This window comes from Pelobates fuscus, chromosome 4 (genome assembly GCF_036172605.1).
Source record: "Pelobates fuscus isolate aPelFus1 chromosome 4, aPelFus1.pri, whole genome shotgun sequence".
NCBI classification, from domain to species: Eukaryota; Metazoa; Chordata; class Amphibia; order Anura; family Pelobatidae; genus Pelobates; species Pelobates fuscus.
Window position 1 is genome coordinate 269,274,390 of NC_086320.1, and position 19,008 is coordinate 269,293,397.

The window sequence follows — 19,008 nt, forward strand, 5'->3', positions numbered from 1 at the left end:
TTGAGCCCATCTGACACGTCTGATGGTGGAAGCCAGGATTCCTAGTAGTTGCATCTACTTTCTTGCTGTTACCAAGCAAAAATGAAGAAACTGGAAGAAAAAACTTCCACCATCTGTGGAACTGTTCCTGACATAGGGGAAAGCCGAATATAGAATACTCCACCCAGAAAAGTTATCCTCTGAGCTGGTGCGAGACTGCTTTTGTTGGTATTAAGCAAGCAGCCAAACTTTAGGTGTTCTGAAAGAACTATATCCCTCTGTGCACCTGCCTTCTGTGGGTCTGAGGCTACCAGATCATCCAGATAATGGTACCTGGTGGTGTCACTTTAAGCAAACATAAAATTATTGGGGCTTTAGTGAGGCCAAATGGTAGGGCACTAAATTGGAAGTTCTCATCTGAGATAATGCTGAAGATCTAGGACTATTGGAATAATAGTGTCACGTTCACATAGATTGAGATGGAGCTCAACTGCAGATTTCAGTCTAAATAGATGTGAATGTGAAATTAATGAGGAAAATAAAGAGATGACAGTTCACTAGAGAATTCACTGGTACTGTGTCTTTAATATTTTGATTGAAGAAAACATAGGTACTGTATCTTTAAATGCTTCAGTATTGGTGAGTGGATTCTTAGACTATCTTATACAATTGAATTGCAGCAATAATTCAATAAAGGAAAAGTAATGGAGTTTAACCTGCAGAGATTTGTTTTAGCTTAATTGGTAGAAAACGTATCAGCTGGAGACTGAAGGGTTAATGAGTAGGAATTACTCCAATAACGATAGGAGAACGTGAGAGCAGGCTGAAGCTTGAGTGCTCAGAAGTCTGTGGGAAAAGTTCGTATAACACAAGTACGGTAACTTAGCTTCCAGAGGTTGAAGTTGGTCCCAGAGTCCCCTCCGGGGAGGTTCCATTGGAGAAAGGTCGAGAGGAGTCAAAGTACTAGCCGTGATCGAGGGAAGGAGAAGGAGGTCAGTCGAGTACAAGTCCGGTTCGGTACACAGGTAAGTTGTAGAGAAGTGTGGCAGCCGGTTTAATTCCGCGGTACGCTGTTCATTAATCCAGCGTCTGTTGTCTGGCGCGGTCGCATTATGTAGCATAATGAGACCGCGTCAGAGAGGGGGTGTGGCTACAGTCCGTCAACCCGGAAGAGATAGGAATTACTGGTAACGGCCATGACAGTACCCCCCTGTAAAGAGCACCCACCGGGTGCTATCCACGTGGTTTGGATGGATAACGTTTGTGGAACGCTGTAAGCAGCTGATCGGCATGAATCACAGAGGAATCTTCCCATGAATCTTCATCAACTCCATAACCCTTCCATCTAATGAGGTACTGTAGAGAGCCACGATGGATCCTTGAATCAAGAATTTTCTGGACCTCGTATTCTTCATTACCATGTACCAAGATAGGATCAGGAGAAGTGATTACATCTCTTTGAAAAGGGTCAGGATAGAAACATAGAAACATAGAAACATAGAATGTGACGGCAGATAAGAACCATTCGGCCCATCTAGTCTGCCCAGTTTTCTAAATACTTTCATTAGTCCCTGGCCTTATCTTATAGTTAGGATAGCCTTATGCCTATCCCACGCATGCTTAAACTCCTTTACTGTGTTAACCTCTACCACTTCAGCTGGAAGGCTATTCCATGCATCCACTACCCTCTCAGTAAAGTAATACTTCCTGATATTATTTTTAAACCTTTGTCCCTCTAATTTAAGACTATGTCCTCTTGTTGTGGTAGTTTTTCTTCTTTTAAATATAGTCTCCTCCTTTACTGTGTTGATTCCCTTTATGTATTTAAATGTTTCTATCATATCCCCCCTGTCTCGTCTTTCCTCCATGCTATACATGTTAAGATCCTTTAACCTTTCCTGGTAAGTTTTATCCTGCAATCCATGAACCAGTTTAGTAGCCCTTCTTTGAACTCTCTCTAAGGTATCAATATCCTTCTGAAGATAGGGTCTCCAGTACTGTGTACAGTACTCCAAGTGAGGTCTCACCAGTGTTCTGTACAATGGCATGAGCACTTCCCTCTTTCTACTGCTAATACCTCTCCCTATACAACCAAGCATTCTGCTAGCATTTCCTGCTGCTCTATTACATTGTCTGCCTACCTTTAAGTCATCAGAAATAATCACCCCTAAATCCCTTTCCTCAGATGTTGAGGTTAGGACTCTATCAAATATTCTGTACTCTGCCCTTGGATTTTTACGTCCAAGATGCATTATCTTGCACTTATCCACATTAAATGTCAGTTGCCACAACTCTGACCATTTTTCTAGTCTACCTAAATCATTTTCCATTTGGCTTATCCCTCCTGGAACATCAACCCTGTTACATATCTTAGTATCATCCGCAAAAAGACACACCTTACCATCAAGACCTTCTGCAATATCACTAATAAAAATATTAAAGAGAATGGGTCCAAGTACAGATCCCTGAGGTACCCCACTGGTGACAAGCCCAAGCTTCGAATATACTCCATTGACTACAACCCTCTGTTGCCTGTCACTCAGCCACTGCCTTACCCATTCAACAATATTGGAATCCAAACTCAAAGATTGTAGTTTGTTGATAAGCCTTCTATGTGCAACAGTGTCAAAAGCCTTACTGAAATCGAGGTAAGCAATGTCTACTGCACCACCCTGATCTATAATTTTAGTTACCCAATCAAAAAAATCAATAAGATTAGTTTGGCATGATCTCCCTGAAGTAAACCCATGTTGTCTCTGATCTTGAAATCCATGTGTTTTTAGATGTTCAACAATCCTATCCTTTAACATGGTTTCCATCACTTTCCCCACTACTGAAGTTAGGCTTACTGGCCTATAGTTGCCCGACTCCTCCCTATTACCTTTCTTGTGAATGGGCACAACATTCGCTAACTTCCAATCTTCTGGGACTACTCCTGTTATCAATGATTGGTTAAATAAATCTGTTAATGGTTTTGCTAGTACACCACTAAGCTCTTTTAATAGCTTTGGGTGTATTCCATCAGGTCCCATTGACTTATTTGTCTTTACTTTTGACAGTTGAAATAGAACCTCTTCCTCTGTAAACTCACGTGTAATAAATGACTCATTTATCCTTTTTCTTAACTGAGGTCCCTTTCCTTCATTTTCATCTGTAAATACCGAACAAAAATATTCATTGAGGCAGTCAGCTAGACCTTTATCCTCATCTACATACCTTCCTTCTTTTGTTTTTAATCTAACTAATCCTTGTTTTACTTTTCTTTTCTCATTTATGTATCTAAAAAAGGTTTTGTCCCCCTTTTTTACTGACTGTGCTATTGAGCAAGGATACATGAAAGACGGGGTGAAATTTAAAAGTAGGTGGAAGCTTCAATTTCACAACGTTAGGGTTTATGATAGACAATATTTGAAAAGGACCAAGAAATAGGGAACTCAGTTTCTTTGAAGGACGGTTGGTGGAGATGTTTTTTGAGGAGAGCCAGACAAGATCGCCAATTTTATAAGTGGGGGAAGGTTGTCTCTTAGCATCAAAAAACTTCTTCTGGTTAGAGGATGCCACTTCAAGATTTTCATGTAACTGTCGAAATAAGGAGGACATATGAGAGATTTGATCCGAAACAGCGGGGTTAGATGAAGGAATTATTTGAGAAGGAAATGAGGAGGGATGAAATCCATAATTGGAGAAGAAGGGAGTCATTTTGCTACTTGTATGAACTGAGTTGTTGTTAGCAAATTCGGCCATGGGTAACCACGTCATCCAATCATCCTGCAGGTGGGAACAATAGCAACGTAAATATTGTTCTAGGCATTGGTTAACTCTTTCAGTTTGCCCGTTGGTTTGAGGATGATAAGCGGAAGATAGTTTACGTTGAATACGAAGAGAAGCACATAATGCATTCCAGAATTTGGAGGTAAACTGGGTTCCGCGGTCCGATATGATTTCATCTGGGAGTCCATGAAGTTTCACAATATTATCGAGAAATGTTTTTGAAAGTTCTGATGATGAGGGTTGTAACGGATCGCCTGGCACCCCGACTGGGTACCTCCGTTAATGGATGCTCCTAGCGCTTCCTGAGGCCTCCAAGCACTCTAGCCGACACCACAATCACCGAACCGATTCAGCATATGAATCTTCTCAAGCCTCTGAATGCTGTAGACAGTTGAATAGGAACCATACGAATAGGTTTGCACTCCTAGCAGTCAACTAGAACAGCATGCAATAAATCCTTCCCCCAATAATGAGACGACACTTCACTTTGAGGGTAAAACAGGAACTTTGGACTGGCACATCCAGCCTGGCTTTTATTTCCATCTTACACATTTAAGCCTGCCCACAGGGGAGGTGTAAATTATCCAATAGCATAGATGTTACCTCCCACACATCTCCTCCCCTTAGATTAACACTTAACCCAATTACACATACAGTTAAAACATACTTTCTACCCAACTTTCATAACTCTAAAACCATACATCACATTCACATAAAAATACATACCCACAATCAATCCATTCAGGGGAACAACATGTAAAAAAATGGCATGGATCAGACCAGGGGTTCAAAAGTTAGTAATAGTATCTTTTAAAACCCCTGTCAGCATGACTTTCCAGCTCAGACCGGTTACCTCCCACAATGCCTCACAATCCCTCCCCTCTGGCCTGGAGATAATTGAGGAAGGAATCTAATTATCTCCAAGGACTGAGGCAAAACCCCATTACCCACATGGCAGACAAAAAGACAGTAAAAGACATAAAATACTTTAAAATACAGAAAGTTACTTTTTATCCATAACACACAGACATTTCACATATCCCCAGATAGCTGGGATCTGCGCGCACAAAACTACCGAATAGCGCGCAGATCCTACTCACACAGTTCACTCGCCACGGAGCCGAAGTCTTTAACTACACGAATGGGCTCCATGGCATAACTATCTGGGTTAACACATTCACATAAGGTCTGGTCCATAGTCCAAAGGCAAGAGGCGGGCAAGCAGCCCCCTCCAAGGACACGTGGTGAGTTCGGTTTCGCCACAAGGGTAATTTCTTCAAAGGAATGAAATGGGACATCTTTGTGAATCGTCCCACTACTACTAAAATGGTAGAATGGTGTTGAGAAGGGGGAAGTTCCACCAGGAAGTCCATGGAAATGGATTGCCAAGGTCTTTCTGGAACCGGTAGATTCAGCAACTGACCAAAGGGTTGATGATGGTCAGATTTGGATCTTTGGCAGGTTGAACAGGTTTTCACGTAGGATTCGATGGTGATGTCCTGGCGCGGCCACCAATAATATCTTTTGGCTAATTCAAGGGTCTTTTTTATACCGGGATGACCTGCCAGAGGAGAGTCATGAATGAATTCAAGTATTTTATTTCTAAATGGGGGAGGAATGTAAATTATATCATTAAAATAATAGAGACCGTCTTTCCGCGATAACTTAGTTGATTTAGGAAGTTCAAGAGCATCTGGATGAAGGCCTTTTATGTCATCTATAAGGGATGTGGCAATTCCGATGACTGCATGTGGGGGTTCCAATTCAGGTTCTTGGTGAATTCTGGAAAGGGCATCCGCCTTTTTGTTCCTAGCCCCAGGTCTAAAAAACGATTTGAAAATTAAACCGGGAGAAGAAGAGGTTCCATCTTACTTGCCTCGCAGAGAGAGTTTTGTTGGAGTGGAGATATTCAAGGTTTTTATGGTCAGTATAAACTATTATAGGAGTTTGTGTTCCTTCTAGAAGATGTCGCCAGCTTTCTAAAGCTGATTTTATACTTAATAATTATTTTTCTCCTATCGGGTAATTCTTTTCAGCCGGAGACATGGAACGGGAGAAAAAGGCAACAGGATGAAGAGGATCTTGAGGAGTTTTGTGTTGGGAGAGGACAGCTCCGATGGCAGTTTCTGAAGCATCTGTTTCAAGGACATATAGACATGTGGGATCAGGAAGTTGAAGGATAGGAGCAGTTGTAAATCTTCTTTTTAATTCATCGAAAGCCTTTTGGGCCTTTTCATTCCAATTGAAAGCATGTTTTTTGCTGTTAAGTGAATTAAGGGAATGAGTTACATCAGAGTAATTTTTAATAAATTTTCTGTAGAAGTTAGCAAACCCCAGGAACCGTTGTAATTCTTTTACATTAGAAGGAATGGGCCAGTTGAGGATACAACTGATTTTCGAGCTATCCATTCCAATCGAATGAGGAGTGATAACGTAACCTAAGAAGGTTATTTCATTGACGTTAAAGAGACATTTTTCTGGTTTAGCGTATAGTTTATGAGTTCTAAGTCGGGATAACACCCATCTCATGTGTTTTTTGTGTTCCTCAGGTGTATTAGAATATATAAGAATGTCATCTAAGTAAATGATAACACAGACGTCCAGAAGATCCCTGAAGATGTCATTTATGAAATGTTGAAAGGTGGCAGGGGCGTTGCAGAGGCCGAAAGGCATCACAAGATACTCGTAGAGACCATATCTAGTTCTGAAGGCAGTTTTCCATTCATCGTTAGCTTTGATTCTAACGAGATTGTATGCCCCACGGAGGTCAAGCTTAGTATAGATGGTGGCTGTTTTTAACCTTTCAATCAGCTCGTTTATCAGGGGAAGAGGATAGCGATTTTTCACTGTTATTTTATTTAAAGCTCTGTACTCTATGATGGGACGGATGGTCTGGTCCTTATTCCTCACAAAAAACATACTGGAGGCAGCAGGTGAGCTGGAAGGTCTAATGAACCCCTTACGGAGGTTTTCATCCAAGTATTCCTTGAGGATTTTTAATTCAGATTCAGAGAGAGGGTAGATGTGCCCAAAAGGTATGGGGGCACCAGGTATGAGGTTGATAGGGCAGTCGTAGGGACGATGAGGTGGGAGTGTTTCAGCTTCCCTTTTACTGAATACATCAGAGAACTCAGAAGAGCAGGAAGGTATAGTTGGTTCTTCAATAGTTTGAAGGAGTGGAATATGTTGTAAGCATGTTTCCTTACAGTACTCAGAGTTAAAAGTGAGAGAAAAGGGAGACCAGGTAATTTGAGGGTTGTGGTCCCTTAGCCAATTGATTCCTAGGATGACCGGATAAAGAGGAGAAGAGATAACATCGAATATAAGATATTCGATATGAGTGTTAAGGGTGGTTGTTCGTACAGGAATAGTTTCTTTTGTTATAGGGCCCGAGGCTATGAGGGAGCCATCAATTACTCTGACAGAAACAGAAGTGCTTTTACGAACACAAGGAATTTTATTTTTGATTACAAAGGATGAATCGATGAACACCCCGTTAGCCCCAGAGTCAATGATGGCTTCAGTCGTGATTCTTTCTTTGTCCCACTGTAATATGAGAGAAATGGAGAAAAATTGAGTGGTTGATTTAGAAGGGAGTGCACTCAGTATAGACGTGGTATGAGCATGCTTACCACTCCATGGTCGTTTCAATAGAGGGCAGTCCAGGATTAAGTGATCTTGTGAGGCACAGTACATACAAAGGTTGAGTAGTCGTCTTCTAGTTTTTTCTTCTAGTGTGAGAGGACTTCTTATAGTGCCAATTTCCATAGGTTCGTTAGGTGATGAAGGTTTTTCAGCTGGTTTTGGAGGAGCAGCTGGTTTCCTCCATGATGAACCTGAGAGAGCTTTTTCGGCCTTTCTTTCCCTAAGCCGTCTGTCAATACTGATTGATAGTTGAATAAGAGCGTTTAATGTAGCAGGAAGTTCAGTTCTAGAAAGTTCATCCTTTACTCCTTCGGATAACCCAATTCGAAATTGGTTGCGCAGGGTTATATCGTTCCATTGAGTTTCTATTGCCCATCTCTTAAACTCAGCTATGTAATCTTCGACAGGTCTATGTTTTTGCTGGATGGTTCGGATGGTTAAATCAGCTGTAGACTGTTTGTTAGGATCTTCGTAAAGGAGAGACATAGCTTCAAAGAACTCGTCCAATGAGTCTAAGATGGGATCATCATTTTCCAAGAAGGAGTGGGCCCAGGCCATAGGTTCACCTCTTAGGAAGGAGATAACTGAACAAACCTTAGATCTTTCAGTGGGATAAGATCGAGGTTTTAGAGCAATCAATAATTTGCAGGAATTAAGGAACACCCTGTATTTTGATCTATCTCCAGAAAACTTCTCGGGATTACATACAGCAGGGTCACTGGCTGAGTGCATAACGGTATGAGGAGTGTGGGTTTGTAAGTCTCTGACATAAGTAAGAATCCGTTCATTTGTAACCTGGAGATCTTGCATGCCTTGAGCAAGTGTATCAACTCTTTGATTCAGCATACTAAATTTTGAATCGAAATCTGCTGGATCCATTACAAGGCTGGATTAATCTGTCACGTTCACATAGATTGAGATGGAGCTCAACTGCAGATTTCAGTCTAAATAGATGTGAATGTGAAATTAATGAGGAAAATAAAGAGATGACAGTTCACTAGAGAATTCACTGGTACTGTGTCTTTAATATTTTGATTGAAGAAAACATAGGTACTGTATCTTTAAATGCTTCAGTATTGGTGAGTGGAATCTTAGACTATCTTATACAATTGAATTGCAGCAATAATTCAATAAAGGAAAAGTAATGGAGTTTAACCTGCAGAGATTTGTTTTAGCTTAATTGGTAGAAAACGTATCAGCTGGAGACTGAAGGGTTAATGAGTAGGAATTACTCCAATAACGATAGGAGAACGTGAGAGCTGGCTGAAGCTTGATTGCTCAGAAGTCTGTGGGAAAAGTTCGTATAACACAAGTACGGTAACTTAGCTTCCAGAGGTTGAAGTTGGTCCCAGAGTCCCCTCTGGGGAGGTTCCGTTGGAGAAAGGTCGAGAGGAGTCAAAGTACTAGCCGTGATCGAGGGAAGGAGAAGGAGGTCAGTCGAGTACAAGTCCGGTTCGGTACACAGGTAAGTTGTAGAGAAGTGTGGCAGACGGTTTAATTCCGCGGTACGCTGTTCATTAATCCAGCGTCTGTTGTCTGGCGCGGTCGCATTATGTAGCGTAATGAGACCGCGTCAGAGAGGGGGTGTGGCTACAGTCCGTCAACCCGGAAGAGACAGGAATTACTGGTAACGGCCATGACAATTAGTAAGCATCCTTGAGATATATAGATATAAGGAAATTGTCTTTCCAAATTGCTGGGGATATGGATCTGATTGACTCCATCCCAAAAGCTCTGTCATTCAGCCTATTGTTGGCCCTTCTTAGCTCCAATAAAGGGCTTCCATGTGTCTTTACTTTTAGCATCGGAAGAGAGACGAACATTGTCCCAGGAACCTCTCTTGTTAAGGGACCTAAAAAAATCACATCTTTGTCCAGGTTTCATACATATTCCTTCAGTGCTATACCTTTGATTCATCTGTCTGAATTATCTTGTTGGTATAGAGACTCTTGTGTCTGAAGCTTCAGTGCTATACCTTCTTCATAGCTCTATTAGAACCTTGAAAGGCAGGTTACCAACTGCCACGAGTTACCTCTGGACTTTACCCTGCAGGGTCAGTAATTCAATGTATCTCAGAAATGCTGGTCACTCGAGGTTCTCCTGTCTGACCCTGAGGAGCTGGATTCTTCGATCTTCAGTCCTGAGGTACAAATACCGTGCAGCCCTCAGCTGCCTTTTAATGGATTCATCAAAAGCTTTCCTAAACAGCAGCTCCCCTTCAAACAGAAGGGTGTAGAGGGCAGACTTGGAGAATGAGTCATCATCCCAGAAGCAGAACCATAATGCTTTCCTAGTTGCTATAGATAAAGCCATTTGTTTGAGAGAATATCCTAGTTACATCTAGGAAAACTTCTGTGAAGAAGTCACTTGTAACCTGAAAACTCCAGAATGCTACTTCAATCTTGGCTCTTAATATCTCTGACAACCTGCATCGGCAGGCATATAAATTTGGACAGGTCTGCGTCCACTTTTGATCCATAGGCTTGTGTAAAAAAATGCAGAGTTGTCAAGCGGTAGCATCGTCCCACCTGTCATGTGGCTGCACCGGTATAGGTGATGCTTAAGCAGCTACCTTATGGAGACAGTCAGAGCACAACAGTTTTTTTCCACTGCTTTCTCATCAGAACCAAAACATGGTGTAGATTCAGAAAATACCATGAAACTTCCTTTGTAAGCTATGCCAACATGTCCTGTGGCTGCGCAGGTATAGGTGAAGCTGAAGAGGTTACCTACTGAAGACAGGCAACGCATAATGGTTTTCTTACCACTGCATTTCCATCACAATCAGAACATGGTGTAGATTCGGACATAAAATAAACAAAACAAAAAAAATTACACGTGGTGAAGTATAAAAGTACAAAAGGGCACTGTCAAATTCTATAACCAAGAAAACAGTCAAACAGATTTAGACAGCTGAAGACAGCACTGGGAAACCTGCAAATGCTTTCTGGGAAACCTGCAAATGCATATCTGGGAAACCTGCAAATGCTTTACAAATAAGTTGTGATGTTTACAGTAATTTCCCCTCCATTGTAGGTACATTCTGGCAATTGCACTAATCCAAGATGGCTGCCGCAATCTGTATTCCCATAATGCAAGTCATCTGTATTGGGCCTTTAAGGCACAAACTGCACATGCACGGGCATCTTCCAAGTGCATTTGCTGTCTAGAGACTGGGGAGAGAGCTTGGTCTGCAGCATACATGGCCCTTGAACACCCAGAGAACCCGGAATAAATCTCTGGGACCGAGGGGAAGCATAAGAAATAAAGAAAAAGTGCATGCACAGTGATAAAAAGGCAACAAGGTGCAAAAAATCACTAAGGTTAAAGGCATCATAGTATAAAAGGCATCACAGCATAAAGCAGTAAAGGCACAGCTGCATAATGCACCACAGTTTAAATTCATCACAGTTTAAATGCATCACAGTATAAAAGGCATTACAGCTAACATGTCAAACTCAAAGGCTTACATGGGCCAAATAAACAAGGTTTACGTTTATGTGGGCCGCAAACTGATTCCAACCCGGAAGTGACGGAAAGCCGCAAGTGTTGTTATGACGTAATGATGCTTGCAGAGATATTGTGGTTACTAGGAAACCAGCTAAACTGTGAGACCAGGCAGATGTGGTAACTAGAGAAACAAAGAGAAGAGTCTGCGCTCAATAACAGAAAAAGCAGCAACCCTAATTAGGGAATCCCACAAAACCCTAAAAACAGACTGGAGATGAAAAAACGGGGGGAAAGGGCTGCGCTAAAAAGTAAGATACAGTGAAATACAGTGTATACCAGACCAAATGGTCACAATCCAATAGTAACGGAAAATGTAAGTCTCTTGAACCAGGTGAAAAAATATATCTATGAAAAAATATATCTTTGAAGGAAGTCTTTGCAGATAGTAAAAAATATACAATGAAAAAATTAAAAAATAAGATAAAAATGAATAAAAATAGTCTCACTGATATAGCTTGGTGGGATATCTGTACAGTCCTCAGGAGTTGATCCGTCCGGGTAGTAGGATAATCTGTATATGTGGAGACAAAATGGGAGACACGACAAACTGCCAATAGTGAAGAATTGCGGCTCCAAGGATAAAATGAGAAAATAATAAGATAATACACTCACATATGTAGGAGCTTTGGACCAGCTCTAGACTTATAGGCGTTGCAGCGGTATGATCCCCGCTACCAGGATATACTGGAGAAAACGTCTGTCAATCCAACCTTGGTACTCCGGAATGTATAGAAAACAACAATAGTGCTCTCAATAGGTAGGGTATGTAAAGTAACAGTAAATAAAATATACTTACAAATATAGAGCAGGAAATACTGCTCTATTAATAGGGCGCTGGTGGAATAATCCCCACCTGGGATTTCTTTGGTTCAGGATCCGAGTATGAGAGGTAAAAATAGTAGTGGTTGTAGAATAAAATAATAATAAATAATAATATGTATATAAAAATAAATATAAAAAAAATATATATATAAAAAAAAAAAAAAAAAAGAGAAATTGTATTATAAAAATGCCAGGAATAATAAAATAGTTTATCAAATAAAAAAGGAGTTGGTCCTATAAAAAAGGTAACCAAAATCACTTTTATTATTAAAATACACAATTTAAAACCATTAACGCGTTTCACCTAAACAGGCTTTTTCAAAATGGTAATATAGCATTATACCTGGCAAGATACAGTATATATAAGACAGTGAAGATTGTTAAAATTTGCGCCAAAAAATGATTGGCCAATCAAAAAACCTTTAGATTAAAACATTGTTAGACACTAAATAAGTTGAAAACAAATGGACATATAAATGGTCATAAGTAATATATACACAATGGAACATAAAAATATAAAAAACAAAGTTTTTAACACATATTTAAAATTGTGGAACTTGTGTCACATGATCGGACTTTGGGTGTATGGGAAATGTAGTATCAGAGCGCTGAGCGCGTGAGGTATGAGCCCCTCCCCGTGTGACTTTACCCCGCCGGCACTACTGTAGAGCTAAGCCCCATGGGGCTTGTAGTAGTGCCGGTCAGATGTGCGCGCGCACGGGGGGGCGGAGACCGGGAGGCAGCTCGCTGAGTAAATTAACAGCGAGCTGCTTCCTCAAGGGCACAGTACGGTAGCCTATAAGGATCATAATACTAGACGGCGAAAATAGCCGTCAAAGTGGGAATATAGTAAGGCAAGGGGAGAAAGAGTAGTACATAATGGCAATAAGTTGAATGAATACCATAGTAGCAAAACTATAGGTAAAAATAATATCAATATAAGAGTAAAAGGATGGTAAAAGTAATAGAAATATAACCAGCTGATACCAATAAAAAGAATAAAATAAAGCAGTATAATCATAATCATAAAAAATTATGCAGATCGAAGTCTGCATTTAGACCATGAGGTGAGAGGGTCTGTAACTTATAGACCCACTCCATTTCTGTTCTTCCTAAGACATTTTTAATATCTCCCCCTCTCCAGGGTAAAGTGCATTTTTTTATCCCCATACATTTTAACAGTTTAGGATCTTTGTTATGGTTAATAAAATGTTTGGATACTGTATGATTTAAGTATCCATTTTTAATGTTTCTACAATGTTCGCTCAACCTGATTTTCAGGCACCTTGTGGTCATTCCAACGTACTGGAAGCCACATGGGCATTCGAGCAAATAAATTACATTTTTGGTATTACAGGTAATGAACTCTTTGATATTATACACAGTGTTAGTCTTGTTTGAAACAAATTGGGTCACCTTAGATGCAAATGTGGGATCTGTGGTTTTGCATACAATGCATGTTTTACATTTGTAGAACCCTTTAGTTTGCGGAAAGAAGGATACAGGATTTTTCTGTACATTAGTTTTAGTAAAATTTGTAGTTAAAATCGATCTAAAGTTAGGAGCTCCTCTAAAAACTATCTTTGGTTTATCGGGAATAATTTTATTAAGTTTGTCGTCTTGTTTTAAAATGTGCCAGTGTTTTTTAATGATTTTTTTAATTTCACTGCTTTTGTTATTGTAGTTGAAAGTTATAGGGAGGGATATAGATTCGTTTATATTTTTTGTTTTATATGTTAAAAGTTCACTCCTATTTTTGTGTTTGATCGTATTAATATTTTCTAATAAGTCGGTCTCTGAGTAGTTTTTTTCGATAAATTTATCTTTTAAAATATTTGCTTGCTCATTAAAATCATCTAATTCGGTACAGTTTCTGCGTAGCCTCAAAAATTGGCTTCTAGGAGCGCTGTCGAGCCAGGGTTTGTAATGGCAGCTGTTTCTATCAATTGCCGTATTTACGCAGACTTTTTTGAAAAAAGTTTTCGTATGGATCTGCCCGTTTTTGACAAATATATTTAAATCTAAAAAGTTAATTTGTACTTTGCTAAATTCATGGGTTAAAATTATGCCTCTATCATTTTTGTTAAGATCATGAATAAAAGAGATAAGACTATCTTCGGATCCATTCCAGATAAAAAAAAGGTCATCAATATATCTAAAATATGAGACCAGGTTTGCCCTTAGCTTGTCTCCATCGTATATAGCTGTGGACTCCCAGTCTGCCATAAATAAATTGGCATAGCTAGGGGCAAACCTGGTACCCATAGCGGTTCCTCTTTTTTGGAGATAAAACGAGTCGAGGAACCAAAAATAGTTGTTTTTTAAAATAATATTAATACCATCTAGTATAAAATCTATTTGTATTTCAGAGATCCTTTTTTCTTTTGTTAAAATGTTTTTTATCGCTTGACATCCTATATTGTGTGGTATGATTGTATATAATGATTGCACATCACAAGTGACTAAAATAAAATTAGGGTCCCATTTAAAATGACTTAAAAAGTTTAAAAGAGACATAGAATCTTGTAAATAGGATTTCATTTGTTTAACAGCAGGTTGAAGAAGAGTGTCTAAGTATTGAGAAAGATTGCAAAGGACAGAACCTATACCCGATACTATTGGTCTCCCTGGGGGTTTATTTATGTTTTTATGTATCTTGGGGAGAAAATAAATAACTGGAATAATTGGGAATTTTTTGTTTAAAAAGTTGTACTCTTGCTTAGTTATGATGTCTTGAGCCTGTCCTCTATTTAGAAAATCACATAAAATATTTTTAATAGTCGTAGTGGGGTCTGATGTGAGTTTTTCATAAACAGCAGTGTCATTAAGTTGTCTATGTGCTTCCTCAATATACATAGTGCTTGATAAAATAACCAGGCCACCTCCTTTGTCTGCTGGTTTTATTACAATGTCATTGTCGTCTTGTAATTCTTTAAGTGCTTTTTTTTCTGCATTTGTCAAATTATGTGTGTTAAATTTGTTTGTTTGTATTTTATCGAGATCTTTAGTGACCATTTTTTCAAATACTGTGAGTGGTGCTGATTTCATAAAAGCAGGATAAAATTTAGATTTTTCTTTAAAATGTGTATTGATGATATGATTATCTTGAGAGGGGGAAGGGCATGAGGTAGGAATATATGCAGTCTTTTCACTAAAAAATCGTTTTAGGGTAGCCTTCCTAACAAATTTGTTGACATCAATAAAAGCTTCAAAGGGTTTAAAAGGATTGGTTGGGGCAAATTTAAGTCCTTTTCTTAAAACCGATAATTGGGCAATAGTGAGAGATTTTTGAGAGAGGTTAAAAATCCCATTGGATTCTTCACTTGGGGGAATTACTGTCTTTCTAATCTTTCTCTCTTGTTCACGTCTACCACTTCTTCGTCCTCTAGGCTTAGTGTTCGTTTTTGAGATCTTGACTGGTGAGGTGTTGGAATGAATGTGCTGGGGTGGGTACGAATTTCTAAAAAATGGTCTTCGTTTTCAAATTCGGAATCGATGGACAATAATTGATATCGGTTGTGATGGTGGGGGATAGTGGGTGATATGGGATGTTCGTTGCGTTCATTTATATATCTGGATCTTTGGGGTTTTGGTGAGAGTGGTCTTCTATGGGAGTAGGTGGTGTGGTGATATGGTCTGGATGGTGAAGGGTAGGAGTGTCTATGAATATGGAGCGGTTTGGCTTGTGATGAAGGGCCTGAATAGAAATTGTTTTGGACTTTATGTGGTCGCTGTTTGTAAGGTGAATGTAAAGATTGTCTGGTGGCATAATTCTGGTATTGTCGTGGATGGTGATCATAGTGACGAGTGGTGGTACTGTGTTTGTTAGTTGTTGTTTGTGAAGGTTTCTCTGTCCCTACATAATGATTGCTTGTTTGGAAGTGGTCTTTTTGGACATGATTATATGTGGTATGCCTCTTATTTAGATGATATGTTCGTACTTGCTTGTTTGAATAGTCTGTCTTGTCTCTAATGTACTTCTTGATTTTTATGTGTTTAGTGTCTGTTTCAACCTTTTCAATTTTGCTCTGAATTAATATGCAATTTTGGTTGTATGCTTTGGTTTCTGTGAATGGCATAAGCTTATCCCTGAGATTGTTAATTTCAGAATCTAGTATTGATAATTTTTTACTTTTTTTAATTATCAGTGTCTCCATTAGACCAAGAGTGCATGATTCTAATTTGTTATTCCATTCCTCCATGAATTCAAGATCGTCTTGGTCGGAGGTCGGTAATTTAAGTAATCTTAACCCTCGTGGTGTAATTCTTTCATCGATGTATTTTTTTAAAGTGGCTATTTCCCATTTGAGTTTTATCTCAGAGGTAAGAGATCTTTCCAATTTAATAAACAGTTCTTGTTGGCTTAAACTTGGGATATTAATTGGAATTGGGCTGGTAATTTCTGTGTCAAATACATTTTCCACGTCAATAATGTAATTGTTTCTGAACTCAAAAATAGACATAATAAGGTAGTTAGAAAGCAGCTGACTCTAGAGGGAATTACACAAATAGAGAAACAAAGAGAAGAGTCTGCGCTCAATAACAGAAAAAGCAGCAACCCTAATTAGGGAATCCCACAAAACCCTAAAAACAGACTGGAGATGAAAAAACGGGGGGAAAGGGCTGCGCTAAAAAGTAAGATACAGTGAAATACAGTGTATACCAGACCAAATGGTCACAATCCAATAGTAACGGAAAATGTAAGTCTCTTGAACCAGGTGAAAAAATATATCTATGAAAAAATATATCTTTGAAGGAAGTCTTTGCAGATAGTAAAAAATATACAATGAAAAAATTAAAAAATAAGATAAAAATGAATAAAAATAGTCTCACTGATATAGCTTGGTGGGATATCTGTACAGTCCTCAGGAGTTGATCCGTCCGGGTAGTAGGATAATCCGTATATGTGGAGACAAAATGGGAGACACGACAAACTGCCCATAGTGAAGAATTGCGGCTCCAAGGATAAAATGAGAAAATAATAAGATAATACACTCACATTTGTAGGAGCTTTGGACCAGCTCTAGACTTATAGGCGTTGCAGCGGTATGATCCCCGCTACCAGGATATACTGGAGAAAACGTCTGTCAATCCAACCTTGGTACTCCGGAATGTATAGAAAACAACAATAGTGCTCTCAATAGGTAGGGTATGTAAAGTAACAGTAAATAAAATATACTTACAAATATAGAGCAGGAAATACTGCTCTATTAATAGGGCGCTGGTGGAATAATCCCCACCTGGGATTTCTTTGGTTCAGGATCCGAGTATGAGAGGTAAAAATAGTAGTGGTTGTAGAATAAAATAATAATAAATAATAATATGTATATAAAAATAAATATAAAAAATATATATATATAAAAAAAAAAAAAAAAAAAGAGAAATTGTATTATAAAAATGCCAGGAATAATAAAATAGTTTATCAAATAAAAAAGGAGTTGGTCCTATAAAAAAGGTAACCAAAATCACTTTTATTATTAAAATACACAATTTAAAACCATTAACGCGTTTCACCTAAACAGGCTTTTTCAAAATGGTAATATAGCATTATACCTGGCAAGATACAGCATATATAAGACAGTGAAGATTGTTAAAATTTGCGCCAAAAAATGATTGGCCAATCAAAAAACCTTTAGATTAAAACATTGTTAGACACTAAATAAGTTGAAAACAAATGGACATATAAATGGTCATAAGTAATATATACACAATGGAACATAAAAATATAAAAAACGAAGTTTTTAACACATATTTAAAATTGTGGAACTTGTGTCACATGATCGGACTTTGGGTGTATGGGAAATGTAGTATCAGAGCGCTGAGCGCGTGAGGTATGAGCCCCTCCCTGTGTGACTTTACCCCGCCGGCACTACTGTAGAGCTAAGCCCCATGGGGCTTGTAGTAGTGCCGGTCAGATGTGCGCGCGCACGGGGGGGCGGAGACCGGGAGGCAGCTCGCTGAGTAAATTAACAGCGAGCTGCTTCCTCAAGGGCACAGTACGGTAGCCTATAAGGATCATAATACTAGACGGCGAAAATAGCCGTCAAAGTGGGAATATAGTAAGGCAAGGGGAGAAAGAGTAGTACATAATGGCAATAAGTTGAATGAATACCATAGTAGCAAAACTATAGGTAAAAATAATATCAATATAAGAGTAAAAGGATGGTAAAAGTAATAGAAATATAACCAGCTGATACCAATAAAAAGAATAAAATAAAGCAGTATAATCATAATCATAAAAAATTATGCAGATCGAAGTCTGCATTTAGACCATGAGGTGAGAGGGTCTGTAACTTATAGACCCACTCCATTTCTGTTCTTCCTAAGACATTTTTAATATCTCCCCCTCTCCAGGGTAAAGTGCATTTTTTTATCCCCATACATTTTAACAGTTTAGGATCTTTGTTATGGTTAATAAAATGTTTGGATACTGTATGATTTAAGTATCCATTTTTAATGTTTCTACAATGTTCGCTCAACCTGATTTTCAGGCACCTTGTGGTCATTCCAACGTACTGGAAGCCACATTGGCATTCGAGCAAATAAATTACAAAATAAATATAATATAATATATATATAATAAATATAATAAATTATAAAATAAATAAATTTAATAAAATCTTCACTGTCTTATATATACTGTATCTTGCCAGGTATAATGCTATATTACCATTTTGAAAAAGCCTGTTTAGGTGAAACGCGTTAATGGTTTTAAATTGTGTATTTTAATAATAAAAGTGATTTTGGTTACCTTTTTTATAGGACCAACTCCTTTTTTATTTGATAAACTATTTTATTATTCCTTGCATTTTTATAATACAATTTCTCTTTTTTTTTTTTTTTTTTTTATATATATATATTTTTTATATTTATTTTTATATACATATTATTATTTATTATTATTTTATTCTACAACCACTACTATTTTTACCTCTCATACTCGGATCCTGAACCAAAGAAATCCCAGGTGGGGATTATTCCACCAGCGCCCTATTAATAGAGCAGTATTTCCTGCTCTATATTTGTAAGTATATTTTATTTACTGTTACTTTACATACCCTACCTATTGAGAGCACTATTGTTGTTTTCTATACATTCCGGAGTACCAAGGTTGGATTGACAGACGTTTTCTCCAGTATATCCTGGTAGCGGGGATCATACCGCTGCAACGCCTATAAGTCTAGAGCTGGTCCAAAGCTCCTACAAATGTGAGTGTATTATCTTATTATTTTCTCATTTTATCCTTGGAGCCGCAATTCTTCACTATTGGCAGTTTGTCGT